The 12,597-nt window shown below is 34.6% G+C and overlaps 1 protein-coding gene across 2 annotated transcripts in view; it reads right to left on the reverse strand.

Annotated features, from left to right (window-relative positions):
- APBA1 (amyloid beta precursor protein binding family A member 1) overlaps positions 1–12,597 on the reverse strand; it is a 270,008-nt gene that overhangs the window by 204,272 nt on the left and 53,139 nt on the right. The window lies entirely within an intron of this gene.

Consider the following 12,597-nt stretch of genomic DNA (forward strand, 5'->3'; position numbering starts at 1 on the left):
GAGAAGTCAAGTAATTTGATTTAGATTTCTGATGTATTATATAAAACATAATGACCTCACTTGGCCCCAAAGAAGAGATATGAGAAACTTCTTTGCAATGATGAAGGCCTGTGGTTTTAGAATACTATATGCAATGTCAGACTTTTTCCTCTTTTTTCTTCATTATAACAGAAGAAAGGAATGATACAATCGTGAAACATAAGTGCTATAAAGGCAGATTTTTAAAAAATCATTTTTTTAAAATGCAAGGATAAAAGACTGAGTAGAGGGCTAAATCTTCAGAGAGCATCAGTTTTCATCATTTTTACTTTTTTAACCATTATCCTGGAATTAATATGTACAGGCTGACCTCTATCCCCCAGTGGGGAAGGGACTGTCTTGTCTATTACTGCAGACACATCCTTTCACATTTTCTCTTAAAGGCAATGACCTTGGCCCCAACCTCTGTGGCAGCAGTAGCTTTAACAATACTAGTTTGGGGCATTTTAAGCTGCTGCCTAATTTTGTTTTGGGCGGGGCTGGTTCTTTACTTACTTTTTTGGCAAAGAGTCAAGTTTTATCCATATCCCAGATTTATGGTGTCAAATGAACCTTTAACTGGCTAAAGAAAATAATCAAGTAGCTGCCTAATCCAGGTCTAACAGCAATCAGCGTGGCTCTAAGGGAATTTATATTAAATATTCATTTGACCTACTGCTGAATCTTTCTTTCCCTTCTCTTTTCTTACAGATTACTCTCCATGGGAATCTCTGCTTTGGGGGGATCTGAGGATATATCTGTTGCAAGGTGAGTCTCTTAGGTTACAGCATACTAGAGAACAGTAGCAGAAGGATAAAGACAGTCAGCAAAGCCAGAGGATGGCATGGGTCAATTAAATCAGGCTCAGTGAAACTTTTTGAGGGCTGAATGATTTTGGACAGCCACCTTCAAGCAATTTCAACTAATACCAACTCATCTGACTTTTAAATTTCAACATGAAGGGGGAATCTCCCCTTAGTGACATTCTCAGGAACAGATTCTCAAACTATAACTCTTAACTTTATGTTCAGGAGACAGATCAAAGGTCAGAAGCATAATTACTCTTGGAGTTTATTACTGAGAAGCAGCTGCAACTCCACTTACTTCATCTAACCTTTTAACGGCCAGGCAACGTGAGAAATGACACAACTCGAGTTTCTTCAGTAGTTGGCACTCCCATAGAAAAGAACTGGAAACAAAGAAATGCCCGTCGACTGGAGAATAGCTAAATAAATGGTGGTAATGGAATGGAATAGAATATTACTGTGCCATGAGAAAGGATTAATAGGACGACCATAAGGAAGCATGGGAAAGTACATGAACTAATATAATGTAAAATAACTAGAACTTAGAAGATAATATAGACTGTGGCAGGTAAGAGATAAAATGACTGAGGAAATAGTTTCAATCTTCCAAGCATATCGATTTATTAAGCAAAGCATGGCAATTGCCCAATAAACCAGGACCAGGTCTTCTCAACTTAGTCTTGGACCCTGAATAAAAGGGGGGGGGCAGATTTTTACACATTAGAAACAATTAGTCAAGGGCAATTAGTTAAAAGGAAATAGTATATATGTAATCTGAGAAGATTTTTAAAATTGCACTAGGCACTCATAAATTATTTATTACAGAAATAGTCATGAAAAAGAAAAGGGACAGTTGTCACTGAATATTGTTGCTGAATGTTGGTTTGTCTTTTTAGTGTCAGAAATACTATTAATATGTTAAACTAAAACAGAATTAGCATTAAGTTTTGACAATATATAGAAGGGAAGGTGTACTGGAGCCATCTGCTACAATGCAATACAACTAAAACGTAATATAAGCAAGAGAGTGATTTACCCTTTAAAAGAAAAAAATTCTAATAAAATAAAGATGAATGAAAAGGACAGAAAACAAAGTCTTAAACAGTATCTTTAACCAGAATGCCAGTTACTCCTGATTCCTCTGAATACAATTTCTCTTTAATAATGATGATGATGATGATAATTTTTATGAACTTAATATATGTCACTTCTGAGTTTTTCAAAGCATAGATAGGATGCTGCCAATATCTGTTTCTCAGAAAAATGACAATGTAAGAAAATAACAAAGAAAAAATGACCCATTTTCAGAAGGCTAAATCAAGTTTGTATGAAAAATTGGACACAATATTCTAGCAAAACCATTGCCACACTTACTTTGCTTCTACTGATTCAACAGTAATGTCAGTATCTAAATACTAGCAGCTACTCTGTGATTTGATTACATGATTTCTAATATATTTATTCCTCCAAAATTAGATGTCCTGTATATCAAATGTTATTGATGGCATTACTATTTTGATGAGTTTTGCTTTCTGAATTGCTATTTTTTTAAACCCCTACCATTTTGCCTTAGAATCAATACTAAGTAACTCTAAGGGAGAAGCGTAGTAAAAGCCAGGGAATTGGAGTTAAGAGACTTGCCCAAGGTCATACAGCTGTGAAGTATGAGAGGCCACATTTGAACCCAGGTCCTCCTATCTCTAAGGCTGATTCTCTATCCACTGAACCACCTAGCTGCCCCTTTTTTGAATGGCTATTCAGAGAGCTTTTGAACTTTTCTAACAGAAGTCCAGACTATCAAAATTAAATGGATTGAGCCTAAACCACCTTAGATAGATGGTGAAGAAAATCCCCTAGAAATCAAACCTCTACCTTTCCTTAGATACTTTGAGTTCCTAACAATCCACCCAAATATACAGGAATTTGCTGCTAACGTAACCTAAAACTGACCCACAATGAACACTGCTTTCCCCACGAGGCTCCAATGTGCAAATTATAATTAAACACAGCTCATTTAGGGAATAAGTTATTTACTTTTCACCTATCTGGTGCTAGTTACATAGTCTACAGTATGTGTAACTTGAAATAATGAAAAAAGAAATGCCCACAAATAGTATGATTAGTTTAAAAAACTAAACTCTTTGGCTGGCTAGCTTCCTGAGACATTAATCACAAATAAGGAAGCAGGGGAAAAGAGAAGCTGGGTGGAGTTAACAAAAAGAACTGACTTACACTCTTGCACACAGTACAGTAGCAGTAGCAAGCCAAAACCCTTGCCAGATAAGACCAAATTCCAGTCATAGAATTTTCTAGTTATGAGATAAGGTGAAGAATAGAAATCCATGGAAAATGTCCTAAAATAGAAGTTTTAGCCTTCTACACCAGCCAACCTTTTATCAGGGTAGCAAAATGGATGGATGTTGTCCTTCTCCCTTCCTCCAAAGTGGATTCTTCCATAAAGCAAAATAATCAGAGTGCAGGTAGCAAGAGGAAGAATAGAGGAGGGGAAAAGGGGGAGAGATCTGAGTGATAGACAAATCAGATTAATGTCCCCTCAATAATCAAGAGCTATCCTGACTTGCTTCCTTATATTCGTGGTCCTGGTGCTTAGCACAGTATAGGGCACACAGTAGGTGCTTAAGAAATGCTTTATCTTTGTCTCTTTTTCCAGTCTTTTTGTCTCTCTGCCTCTACCCATCTCTCTCTCTCTCTCTCTCTCTCTCTCTCTCTCTCTCTCTCTCTCTCTCTCTCTCTCTCTCTCTCTCTCTGCCTCTGTCTCTCTTTCTTTCTGTCTCTCTGTCTTTTTCTGCCTCTCTCTGTCTGTCTCTGTCTGTCTCTCTCTGTCTGTCTCTCTTCTCTCTCTCCCCGTTATGTTGCCTCAAGATGTCTCCAATACCCCTTTTGGAACCCCCGGAACAGGAAAGTTCCAGACGAATTGAACATAAAAATATGCATTTGAACAATTCAGTCACAGGCAAAATCATGTTACACGAAGGAAACACACCATAAAATTTTCTGCATAACAAAAGCTTGACAAGTCTCAGCCTATTGTGACACAGTTTCCTTTGAGTACTCTGAGTGACTTGTAATTTCATGAATGTGGATATTCTCCCCACGGATGAGAGTTGTAACTCTGCCTGACAAGCCTTCCCCTCTAGGACTGCTCCTTTGTTTGTTTGTTTGTTGGGGGGGGGGGGGGAGAGGGGGTATGCCGCGGAGCAACACAAACCTCATTTCAACCAATGGTCATTACCTGAAGATTTTCCTAAAAGCCATTAGGGTACTGTCTTCCAGTTCCCTATAATGGGATCTGACCTCTTCTACGCATTTTTTTAAATGTAAAATTCCAGATATTCATGACTGTGGTGGCTTTCTCATCTCTAGAGTAGGCTGTAACACTGCAGTATTATAATATAGTACCGTTCTTCGGGAACGCGTTACAAATACGGCTCCAGTATGTAATCATTGCTATCCCCATCTACATGGGCACTTTCCAGATTTCTAAATTTAAACTCAGTCTGCAATTGAAGGGAAAATCTCTAAGTTTAACCCAGGACTCAAATGAAAAATAAACACAGACAGGCAGCCTCCCTGCTGAGTGAATGTGGGGAGGGAGCAGATCCTTCTGTTGGTTCTAGTAACACCAAAAAAGCTTGGGAGGAGCTTTCACTCAAGCAGCTTGGTGATTATTATTTAGTGCTTCCTGCATATGTACAAGGTGCCACAAATACCGAGAGCTGTTTGGAAACAAATCCCCCAGTCTGTGCTCAAAGGAACTTGTGATCAAGAGGATTCTAAAATGAAGAATACAAGCTGGGCTAGTCCAGATTACAGGTTGAGCCTTTTAATGATGGAGCTTGTGGAATATCTATCTGTGTTGGGTGTGTTTCCTTTTCAAAGGAATACTGGGGAAGATTTAATTCAATCATTAAGACAACACCAAAATAAAATTGTAGACAAGGTTACAGGCTGACCTTTTTCAAGAGTTGTATGTCTCTGTGTGGTATTGCATGTGTTTCTTTTCTTTTAAAAATAATAAAGTAAGCAGCTGGGTGGCTCAGTGGATTGAGAGTCAGACCCAGATCCAGGAAGTCCTAGGTTCAAATCTGACCTCAGATACTTCCTAGATATGTGACCCTGGTCAAGTCACTTATCCTCCATTGCCTAGCCCTTACCCCTCTTCTGCCTCAGAGCCAATACACAGTATTGATTCTAAGACTGAAGGTAAGGGTTTTTAAAAAGCAAACCCAATAATAAAACTAAAGATTTAGTTCAAACACAAATTACATAAAGAAGGCGTAGAGCCACAAAAAGGCCAATAAAATGATAAAAGAAATTTCATCAAAATATAAAATACAACTAAATCTAAATAATAAATATATAAAATATCTCAGAATTAATATGATAGAATATTCTTAATACTTATGTTAATACAACTATGAAATTATGTAGAAATTAACAAAGACATATACCTGTAGAGATATTTATTGCTTGTGAGCATATGGGTCATGCCAATTTAACAAAAATGTCAATATTGCCTAAATTGATTTAGATATTTAGCACTTATCAATCAAATTACCAAGAGTATACTTTTTAGAATTAGATGAAATAGCAAATTTCACCTGGAGGAAAAAAAAGAGGAGGAAAATGTAGGAATGAAAAGGGGACATTAACAGACAAAAAACTAAATTATAAATCTGCAATCAACAAAACTGTTTGATACTTATTAAAACATGCAAAAAGCCTTCCTAGAACAGATTGCATAAATATGAACCAAAAGGAATCAAAAGTAGTAAATCAGTGTTGATAAACTCCTCAAAATAAACTATTTAGGAAAGATCTTTTTTGACCAAACAAACAAACAAATAAAAACCTAGCCCTGCTCTGCAAAGTGAAAAGCAGTTTGGCATAAACTATGATTAGACTAGCTTTTTACTTCTTATTGCAAAATGAACTCAAAAGGAATGTCATCTAATTATAAAAGTTCACTTTATTTTCAAAAATAGCAGAAGGAGGTAATTTTTCATCAAGATAGATGGGGGGATAGAACTCTTGACCAAAGACAAAGAAATTTATTAGGATGACAAATCTGATATTGAGGGGATCTTAGATGTCCTCTAGACCATTTTTTTTTATCCTTACCTTCTGTCTTATCAATTCTAAGAAGAGTAGTAAGGGCTAGGCAATTGGAGTTAAGTGACTTACCTAGGGTCACACAGCTAGGAAGTGTCTGAGGCCACATTTGAATCTAGGACCTCCCAACTCTAGGTGTGGTGCTCTATCCACTGTACTTTTAAAAAAATAAAGGGGCCATTTAATATTTATTTTTACATTCTCCCTTTGCTTTCAGAACATGAAATATTATGTAGTTTATGTTTTTTTCTCATTCTTCTCCACACCTCACTTTTCACTCTGTATTCCAGACCGGTATCTAATTAGACTAGTCTATTCTGATGAAACATCAGATAAGATTAGGAGACCTTTTCACATTCCTGAATTGGCATCCCAGTTACTTGGATAGCTAAGGAGAAAAGCAATTTTGGTTAAAGGATTAGGTAGGACAGTTGAACTTGCATTGATTATCCTGAAAGTTGTATCTAATGTCTATAATTCTTTAAAATAATAATAATTGATATTTAAATAATACTTTAAGATTTTCAAAGCACTTTCCATACATGTTGTCTGGAAACTGAGGGTCAGAGAGTTTATGTGATTCATTGAGTCACATAAAATAAAAAATAAAAAAAGAAACATTTGAAAGAACAAAAGATCAATACTATCAACAGAATAAATTTTAAAAATGTGAAGGAAGGTGGCTTAAATTTTTTAAAATATACGACTGAGAATCTTTGGAGGAACAAAAGTTTTGACACAGTTTTATTCTTTTCAAAGGCAAAAAGTACACTCCCTTGTTTCTCTGCAAATTGCTCATCATGGATCTAAAAAATGAAAGCACCAGCATCCCACTTCTAAGGTTTAGGAATTAGCGGAAAACCAATTCATCCTGACCCCATCATCATATATCATAGTAACTTTACAAAACAAAGCTAATCTCTCAGCTGATATGCCTTTTCATCTAACTCTGCAGTTCAATTTGCCAAATAAAACAATTTGCACTTTTGTTTTACAACAAATATCAGTCCCACTCTTTTGGTTAATAACACAAAGTTTGGCAAGAAAAATGATACTCTGCCCATACTACCAATCAGGTCACATCTAAAAAACATGAAAAAACTAAGCTGTATCATTGGATTACATCATTTCATTAAAGTCTACGACCAGTTCATTTTGTTGATGGTTTTGATCAGGAGAGGCAAGAGTGATAAGAGAATCAACCTCAGCATGAGGAACATTTGGGCTCAAGTCCCACCTTGGCACTTATTGATTTTGTGACTCTTGTCAAGTCTCTTGATCACATTTGGATTATAAATTGCACAACAGATGCAGATCTGTATTTGTAAAAGGAATCATCTTACTGGAAGTTCTCTATACCAATGAAATCACAAGCTTTGTCATCAAAGGCAATTAATACAATATACTCTTCTGCATCTCACCATAAAAGCAGATACTCTTCCAAGAACATAACCTAAAAGGGAAAAACTTCAAAAACATTTAAAAGAATTAGAGAATACCACTGGCAATTAATTCAATATTTTTTAAAAAAGGAGTATTTTCTCTCCTTCAGTAATTTTTTTCCCCACTTACGTGTAGACTGATTTTTGGGTATTCATTTTCTAACATTTGAGTTCCACACTTTCTCTCTTCCTTTTTCCCCTCTGTCCTCCCTGAGATGGTACATGATTTAATTTTGGTTACACAAATTATCATACAAAACACATTTCCATATTCATCATGTTGTAGAAGATGACACATTAAAAAAAAACCCATGAAGAAAATAAAATGAAGAATGATCTGCTTTGATCTGCATTCAGACTTCATCAGTTCTTTCTCTTTAGGTGGATAGCATTTTTCATAAGTCCTTTGGGATTGTCTGCTGAGAAGAGTTAAGTCATTCACAGTTGTTTGTTTTACATTATTATTGCTGTTTATAATGTTCTCCTAGGTCTACTTCTTCACTCTGACTCAGTTCATGTAAATCTTTCCAGGTTTTTCTGAAATTCTCTGATCATCATTGCTTATAGCACAATATGTATTCCATTACAATCATATACCACATTCAACCATTCCCAATTTTGCCACCACAAAAAAGAGGTGCTAAATGTTTTTGTACAAATAGGTTCTGTTCCCTTTAAAAAGGAGCTTTTTAAATTAGGTGAAAATGTTTAAAATTTTCTAAATTGATGAATTAATGTATCCATATAAATTTGAGAATATTTAATATGATTATTCATTTTCCTGATTTTTTATGCTGCAAAAGATTTTCTGAAGCAAAAAAAAGTTTTATTTATGTTTTTATTCCTTCAGAAATGCCTTTTTGATGTAAAATTTTGCCTAGAATGCCAGGCAAAGTCATGCACATTTAACTTGGTAGACAATAGAGAATCATCAAAGAGAATCTTCATAATGCATATACCATTTGCTATGGTGACCAGGTGAAAGAAATATAAGCAACTTGGATTTTGATCTAAGGCTCTCATAATTATCTTTATTTTCATTTGTTTTCTCTTGCCCTCTTTTATTTTTCTATAAAATATGTTTTATTAGTAGCGTTGTTTCTATGTTACCTACATTTCCTAAAGTATCTTTCTTTTACTCTCCTTCTTAGAAAGCATCTTTGATAATAAATAATCAAAAAGGGGGAAAATGTAGCAAAACTGATAGACATATTGAAATAATTTAATACTATATACAGTGTCCTACTTCAACTCTCAACTCTCCAAAAAAAACAAAAAACCAAAACAAAACAGGAGTTGTCTCATATACCTTTTCTTCAGGTCATGCTTGGACATTATAATTTCTCAGGTTTCAATTTCAGTTGTTTTATTGTTCTTTCCATTTGCACTGTGGGAGCTATTATGCATATTGTTTTCATGGTTTTGCTTATTTAGCTTAGCATCAATTAATATATCTTCTCATGCTTCTCTGAATTCATCATACTCATCATTGCTGATTATATTTCATTATATTAATAAGCCACAATTTGTTTAGAAATTACCAATCAATGCTGCCCTAGTTGTGACACTAGAATTTAATAATATTAATTCACCTCGATCTCCACCACATCTTCAGCCCATTTCAGTGATCTATGTGGAGAAGGAGATTTATCTGGTTCCCATCTACCCATAATCTAAACCACTAGTTATTCAGTAATCACACCCATACTACACTATCCTCTTCCTCACCAACATATATTGCAGGTAACCACATTCTTTCTAGGTGACTTAAATAAGGCAGAGTTTAAGTAGGGACCTTCAGGATCTTTCCATCTGGTCCCAAAGAAGGGGATCAAGTTCAAGTGTTCTTTCAGAATAACCAGCCATAGGCCATAGGATGCTGTGGCTAATTTCCCAAAAGTCCTTGAGGTCCTAGAGAAGTGTGAGCTTCTAGTGAAGACTTGTGGATCCAACTACATGTGGCACACTGGGATCCACTTCATAATTTACCAGTCATCAGCAATGATGAAAATAAAGAGGTAAATTCAACAAATGGTTAAGAAAGCTGTATTTAAGTTTAGTAACCATTCAAATCCTTTACATTTTTAAAATTTCCTATTTATGAAGGCATGCTCTATAGCTGCATATTGCAAACTATTTGAATCCAACAAAATTTGTTTTAGTTGCTCTGGAAATTAAGACACAGAGTCCCAATTTTTGCTCTCTAGGAATTTGCAATCCAGAGGGGAAAGGTAGGACAAAGCAAATTATAAAAGCAAAGGACTAAAAAAGCCAAGCCAAAGAAACACAGGAACTCATAAATTACTTTATAATCAGATCCTGCTTAACTAATTACAGCACAGCTAAATATAAGAGTTAAGAGGGTTTCTGGAAAGACTGCTGTATTTTCTATTGAATTAAAAACAGCATAAGGCAATTTGGAAATAAGCCCAAAAAGTTACCGGACCTTGCATATCCTTTGACCCAATAATACTTAGGATCCTGCAGGAGTTCGGACTCCCCAGGAGATCAAAAAAAAGGAAAAAAGAACACTTTTATGTAAAAAATGTTTATAGCATCTATTTTTATATGTTTATATGTATTTATTATTACTACTATTCAATAATAATGTTTACAATTTTATGTTTTTATATAATGGAAAAGAACTAGAAACTAAGGGATGCCTATCATTTGGGGAATGGCTCACAAATTATGGTATATGAATGTAATAGAATACCATTGTTCTGTAAGAAAATATGAAAGGGATAGTTTCAATGAAACCTGGCAGAACTTGTATAAACTGATGCAGAAGGAAGTGAAAAAAGCTAGGAGAACAATTAATTAAAAAAAAACAATGCTACAAAAAAAATCCAGCTTATAATGACTTTAAAACTGATCAACACAGTGACCAACCATAATTCTAGAGAACTGATGATGAAGTTTGCTACCACCTCCTGAAAGAGAAGTCATGGATTCAAGGTGCAGAATATATTTGAGGGATATAGCCGATGCAAATATTTGTTTTGCTGGATTATTCACATCTATTATAAGTAATGCATTCCATTTTTCTTTTCTTTTCCTTTCTTTTCCAGTGGGGAAAAACAGGCTAGAGGAAGAGAAAACCAACTTTTATTCACTTAAAAAATAGAATTTAATTTAAAAAACAGCATGAGGCAATACTGATTAACTTCTACAATTTTTAGAGCCAGTTTCTTAAAATATATTTTTAGACCAAATTCACATTCAGGGAGAAGTATCCAAAAAAAATCTGTTTTTTAATTCAGTTCAACATCTCCACAGACATTTATTTGATTATGTAATAATGAGCACATGGGAACTCTATTAATGAAATGTCCATTTTTCTCTCTCAGCTGCAAACACAAAAAACCCCAATGGAATTGTTTATTGCTTTACAAAGTAAAGTACCTTGCACAAAATAGCATGAATGAGTTCAAACCTTTCAAAATTAGAGTTATCTTGAACCCAAGGCTTTATGATGATGGTATGCTCTGGTCTAATCATTCATACTGATAGTGCTGGCCTCTTATACACACTCATCCAAAGAGAGAAACACAATAAAGCTACATTATGTTCTGTTGAGCAGAGCAAGCTTAACACTCATGATTCAAATAGCCACTAAAAAAAAGCTTTTTAGGTAAAAAAAAAAATCAAACAACTTTGGATTATTGTGATTATAAAAAGGTTACTGGCATTTCTTGTAACATAAAAATAAAAAAATAAGCCTCATAACTCATAAAAAAAAACAAGGCTCATAGCATTCAAAAATAAACAACTAAAAGAAACTGTAACTTTGCTCCCACCAACATTTCAGCTCTTACAGACCAGACTCTCTTTGGGAGAAGCTAATTCCTATTTACAAAAATTGCTTCTCTTCCTTGCTCTTCTCAAATTAGGTCTGGCTACTATTGTCTCTATGATTTCTCTTGAGGATGGTCTGTGTTTTACAAACAACTATAAGGCTTACAACAATTCCTAACCCTATTTCACTGCAAGCTGGCTTCATCCCATTACATGGAAAGTTACCATTCTTTGGAAGACATGCAATTGTAATGTAAAGTCTGGACTAAGAAGATGTGAAGCACTCGGGGGAAAAAAGGATGATAGGGAAGGAATAAGAAGAAAGTAATACAGTTCATTAAAGAGATAAAGTACATATTGCATAATTTCTTAGAATCTCTTGATCAGGATTAAACACAAGTTGAATGAAATATATTAATGGAATTTATTCAAAACTTCAAGAATTTGTGATTTGTCATTGCATGTGTTCCTTCCATAGAAATAGGTCATTATTCCTCTTCAATTTACTAAATGGTCTTCAAGAATTTGTCATAAAAAATGATCATCCTGCATTCATCTTTTTTAAAATAATGTTCTTTTCCCACAATTATATGTAAAAATAATTTTTAACATTCATTTCTTTAAATTCTGAGTACCAAAATTTTTCTCACATTCCCAACCTCCCTCCCATCTCTCCCCTCTTCCTGAGACAGTAAATGATCTGATACAGATTTTACATAAGCAATCATGTAAAACATTTTTCCATATTAGTCATTTTGTAGAAAAGAACTCAAACAAACAAACAAAAAAAGGAGACAAAGAAAGAAAGTGTAATATTGTATGTTTCAGGTTACATTCAGACTCTATCAATATTTCTCAGAGGGAGGGCAGCATTTTTCATTATGAGTTTCTGGAATTGTCTTGAATCACCACATTCAATTACTCATCAAAATATATTGCTGTCACTATGTACAACATTCTTTTGGTTCTGCTCACTTCACTTTGCATCAGTTCATACAATTCTTTCCAGGTTTTTCTGAAATCATCCTGATGATTTCTTATAGCACAATAATATTCTATCAAAATAATATACCATAACTTGTTCAGACATTACACAATTGAGGGCAACTCCTCAATTTCCAATTTTTTGCTACCACAAAAGGGCAGTTACAAATATTTTTATATAATAGGTTGTTTTCCTTTTTTTTAAAACCTCTTTGGGATATAGATGTAATAATGGTATTACTGGATCAAAGGAGATGCACAGTTTTAAGAGTCTAAAATGTTTGGATCAGATCACAACTTGACCAAAAGTGTATTATTGTCCCAATTTTCCCATTTTCTCTTTCTATCACAATGCTCAATCTGATAGGTGTGAGGGGGTAACTTAGAGTAGTTTTAATTTGCATTTCTCTCGAAAA

The sequence above is a fragment of the Monodelphis domestica genome, chromosome 7, assembly GCF_027887165.1.
Source record: "Monodelphis domestica isolate mMonDom1 chromosome 7, mMonDom1.pri, whole genome shotgun sequence".
NCBI classification, from domain to species: Eukaryota; Metazoa; Chordata; class Mammalia; order Didelphimorphia; family Didelphidae; genus Monodelphis; species Monodelphis domestica.